Source organism: Chionomys nivalis, chromosome 10 (assembly GCF_950005125.1).
Source record: "Chionomys nivalis chromosome 10, mChiNiv1.1, whole genome shotgun sequence".
NCBI classification, from domain to species: Eukaryota; Metazoa; Chordata; class Mammalia; order Rodentia; family Cricetidae; genus Chionomys; species Chionomys nivalis.
The window spans coordinates 29748332-29753589 of NC_080095.1; the positions used below are offsets into that span (position 1 = coordinate 29748332).

Below are 5258 nucleotides of genomic sequence, written 5' to 3' on the forward strand. Positions count from 1 at the left end.
ATCGAGACTCTATGTAGACTTGATTGATTACTGATGTTATATTTTATCTGAAAAACCCTTTGTGACCCAATCTCATGTGATTCTAGCATGTAGAAAACGTGTAGACATTCCTTATGTTTCCTCACTACCCAACAGCTCTTCAATTACTCTAGACAGGTATAAAATACTGCATATTCTATTTCACATTAAACATTTCATTTATTTTTATTATTCTAATGAAAGTCATATACTCATCTACCTTGTAGGATGAATGAAGATGAACTAAATATCTTATGAAAACGAACAGAAATTAAAGAACACACTGTGAAGCGTTTTGCGCTATTAGCTTTGAGCTATGAGTGAAAATTATTATTATTGTGGGACCATTTTCTGCCAAATGTTTTTAATGTAATATGTTTATCAGTGTCGAGATATAGTATATTGCCACTCAAAGTGCAGCAACTAAATGCTTTGTGGTATTCGTTATAGAAATCAAAGCTTGTTAAATGTTATCACTAAACATTTTGTAGAGATATGCATTGTGAAAAAGATTCTGATTTATAAAATATTATAGCTTTAACATATGTAGAAACACTGTAGGTGTTTTTCTCCAAGGATTCTTAATATTATTTCTACTAAAGTCACCTTTCTGCCAGTGCTTTTGCAAGTGCTCATGCTCACAGGTGTGTGTGTGTGTGTTATGACACATAGATTATTGAGTTTATACACCTAAAGAGACTGATCTGATTCTGAGTACAAAGTTGACTTGCAGACATTTATGATAACCGTTAAGGAAGTCTACAAATCACACAAAAATCAAGTCAGAAGATAACTCTGCAATTTTTTGAGACATTCTCATAGATAAAGCAAATTGGGGAATGTGAATCCATGTCAAATATCCCCAGTTAACTCCAAGACATCCTGAAATAGAGATACATTGAAGTGTACAGTAGAGTACAGTAAAACTTGACAATATTCATGAAAAGGTTTTAGTAGTTACTGTCATTGAGCATTCAGGAAGAAATTAATTAAGTGAAGGCTAGACAGGATGGACACAAAATGGATAAAGACACAAGGAGGTTCAAGAATTGGCAAATATTTTAGTGCTCCCGATGAAATTATCATTTTTATGGAATTGGAAATGGGGTCTTTGATTATCTGTTCTGTGTCTATGGCTTTTATATTGGGGGGGTTCCTTGGTTTGAGTTTTTAAACAAAGATAAATTAGTATTATTTTAATGGAAATGAATGAAGAACAGTAGAGAGATGAAATGGACAATTTCCAAAGCTTAGAAAGTTATTTTCTTATTGAATAGAGCAACATGGTAATTGAAGCCACAGAGGATTCAGTGGCATTTATGCTGATCAACCAAGCAAAGGGGATCGGTGGCTAAAAATGTGCTGGGAGAATGTTGTCACCCCACCAAGCATTGAATCTCAGACAACACCTGATGGCTTGTATGGATAACTACTCATGTAGAAGAAAGGACACACTCATAAAAGTGAGCACTAATAGGAATGCAAAATTTTCATTGCCTCAGATAAAACATTTATTATTTTTCAATTATCCAGCCTCATCATCCTTCCTTCACTTCATCATTCCTGATATTTCATCATCAACCGTGAATTTTGTGAACAACTTTTGTTTTATTTCTTGTATCATTTTATTTTGCTATTTAAGTGTAAAATGATAAAAGGCAGATACTTAGTGTGAACTGTTAGGTTTCCCTTTGTGAATTGATCATTGTTGACTGATCATAAGAACAGTTTTGAGACTTTATCTCAACTATAAGGAATAACCCTTGAATGGCATTAAAATCTTAATTTTATAGTGTACAATTTCATATGATGTTTCAAATTAATAAAAAAATTATTTTTTAAAAAATATTATGGTTACACCATGGATGATATAACCAGTAATGGACAAGAGAGGAGGCAGTGAGAATGATTGGGAAGTTGTAGAAATAAAAGAAACCATGATTGGTTTTGCTCGATTCTGCTTATACCATGATTAAAATCGGCAATGTATAGTGCATAGCATAGCAAATACCATCTAATTATTTAAACTCCTTAGGACCTATCCTCAGGGGTGGGTCTAATGAAACAATTATATCACAAGAATTATCAGCTTTATCTTAGTAAGTAGTTCTTATATATGTGTCTTTGGTTTATGTCAGACTCTCACAATTGGAACCAGAACACAGACATTGGTCAATATAACGGACAGATCATTGATAGTAATATGTTGTGAACATCTAAGTTTGAAGCAGTAAATATTCAATAAAATGGTTTTAGTTAGGATGATAGTTGTGCAGTTAGTGACAGTAACTGAGTTTGGGAACTCTCAGGAGTGAGATTGGAAGGAATGAAGAGACTAAATTCATGTTGGATTGCAGTAGCTTAATAAATTAAGACATCCAGAACATGCATATTTTATTTTATAAATGCAAAGACATAGAATGCTATTAAATTTCTATCATTGTAGTTTCCAAATAGATTTTAGAGAATTTTTTTTTCCAGAGATAACATACTTTGCTGAATTTAACAAAAGTCAGGCCATAGGGAAAGGTGAATAGATGGGGAAACAGTAACAGAATCTGTGTGGCAAAGTGAGAAACTCATTCCATGTTGAAGCTTGAACTTCAGACAAAACTAGATAATTCCCTTTCTATCTTTGATAATAGTATTTTTCTTTTTCTTCTTCTTCCTATTTATTTAGTTGATATTTTTGAGACATGACTTCTCTGTGTAGACCAGCTGTCCTGAAATTCCCTCTGTAGACCAGACTGGCCTTGAACTCACAGAGATCATTCCACTTCTACCTCTGGAATGCTGGGATTGCTATTGTTTCATTAGAACCCTTTAAGGACAGAAAGAAATATTTCTATCAGAGAATTCACATGATACACAAGTCACAAGTATTCACTGAGATCACAAATATTACTGAGGCTCTCCCTTTCTTTTGGTGCCTTCACCAAGAACAGAGATATACTTGTTGGAGGATGGTAAAAGATAGAGGAAGTCTCCTTTGGTACTGTGAATGACAAAGGAGCTCTTTCTTACCATCTCAAATCATGAGTAGTTTTTGTTCCTTCAAAGCACTTTGGAGAGCTTGGTGTGTATCACATGTACATGGTCAAATACAGTCATCCTCATCTCTGCCCTGTGAGTTATATGAAGAAGAGACCATGTTGTTGAGATACATAAACCAAAAGTAATCTTGAATTATTAGTAAGATTGAAGCAAGCATGACAATGTACAAGGCAAAACTGAGGATCCAGTTCAGTGAAAGAATGTATAGTGCTATCTTCTTGAATCTTCTTTTTTGCATAAACAATACAAGTATTTTAATTTTCAAATAGTGAACTATATAAGATCAAGTAGTAACTACTGATTTATAAGAAGTCATTATTAGCATTTAGAAATAATGAGAAGTTACAGGTGATTATTATTCCACACAGATGCTAGGAACCAAACTCAGTCCTCTGCAAGAGAGCCATACTGATTTTTAAGCACAGGGACATAGCTCCAGCTCCATAAATGACATTTCTTTGCTAATGTTACACAACTGCCCAACAATGACCATATAGTGGGTAATATCTAGAGTACCATTTGTTCAGTGGTTAGTTGAACTGATTTCTCTGATGTGAAATCATTTTGTTTGAATTATTTCCCTTTTAATCCAAACTAGGAATGTGTAACTTTTCTCCTAAAAGGTAATTTTTTTCTCTTCCTTCCTTCATTTCTTTTCTTTTTTACAAATTGCATTATCTGATTTTTCTTGTCAGCTTGCTTTAAAAATATCCACGTGTTCAATATGCTCACTCGAAGTTTGGCCCACACAAAATGATTGTTTAACCCAAATATCTGAGCAAAAAACTGGGTGGGTCCTTCTGGAGAGAGTATAGTTGAACAGCCAAGACCACTGGGCAATCGAAGAGATGACCACACATCCTGAGCACCCCAGTCTGGTATGATGGGGGGACATCTGATAACTGGATAAGCAGTGTTACCAGACATCACTGGGCCCAAACCATTGCTTCTGCCTGCCACTGTGACAAATACAGTTGGTATGCCATCCCCTTCATACTCTGCTTTAATTCTCAACGTCTCATCTGGTCCTTTATGGGCAGATGGCACTCGGAGTTCACATGGAATCCCAAAGTTTCCACAAGCCTTCTTAATTTTCTCACAGTGACCAAGGTCAGAAGCTGAACCCATCAGCACTACAACCCTGCACTGTCTGACTTCAGAAGCAACTCCACTCGATCTGCAACCCACTCAAATTTTTTCTTTACCATTTGGAGTCCTTCCCGAGTTACTTCCTTGAGGTCCCGGTAAGACTGTTTGTCTTTCTGCTGGCTCCGATCTCCTGATGGCCAGAGTCTCCAAGAATCACTATCAATAACGTCAGCAAGAACAATCTCTTTGGTGGTTACATCAACACCAAATTCAATCTTCCTATCAACCAGCGTGCAGTTCTGGGGCAGCCAGGCTTTCTCCAGTATTTCAAAAATAGCGTGTGTAGCATGACTCATGATGTCCACTACAGTCTGGCCTATAGCAAGTCCAGCAAAACAAAACTGTGCAGCAATGAGTTGCTCCTCAGACCACTGTGGATCATTATTGGCATCATCCTTGAAGAACGTCTCCACTTTTGGTGGGTAAAATTTATACCCCTCTTTTACACCAGGGTTCCTTTCGAGAAAAAAATCCATTTGCTATTCTTCGGCACACCCATTCAATTGGAATCATTTCACATTGGGGTGCAATGAAAGCAGTCTCCCCACATTTCTTGGTGAAAGCAGTCTTGATACCGGCATCCTGTAACAGCTGAAAAATACAGCTGGTAATCTTATTGGAGATTGCAGCTTTGCCTTCCAGGTGGTTCTTTCTGGCTGCATTTCCCCTGTAATCTGGTTCTTGGACTGCAGGAAGACTCTTCCTGGACTATTTAACAATTCAATGACTTCTTTTTTCTTACCCTTCTAGAGTTTTCTTCCAATGTTCAGTACCTCAGCTGTCGCCATGATCCTAGGTGGGATGAAGGTGCAAGACCGCTCGGGAAAGTCCTTCTTGAATCTTCTAACTAGAAGAAACTAGTACTATGTCAGTGAGATCCCAGATGAAAGGGTGCAGACAAACTCAGGAAGCAAACCTATGTCTGTAAACATCCCAAACTTAGATGCAAAGACACCACGGTAAGAAAATAACCAACAACAGAAAGAGCAATATGGCACTAGTGGAGCCCAGATATTCTATAAGAGCAAGACCTGAAC

At 36.6% G+C, this 5258-nt stretch overlaps 1 pseudogene; it reads right to left on the reverse strand.

The window, feature by feature from the left end:
- Nucleotides 1-870: 870 nt before the first annotated feature.
- Nucleotides 871-5009, reverse strand: LOC130882247 (bifunctional phosphoribosylaminoimidazole carboxylase/phosphoribosylaminoimidazole succinocarboxamide synthetase-like; annotated as a pseudogene).
- Nucleotides 5010-5258: the final 249 nt, after the last annotated feature.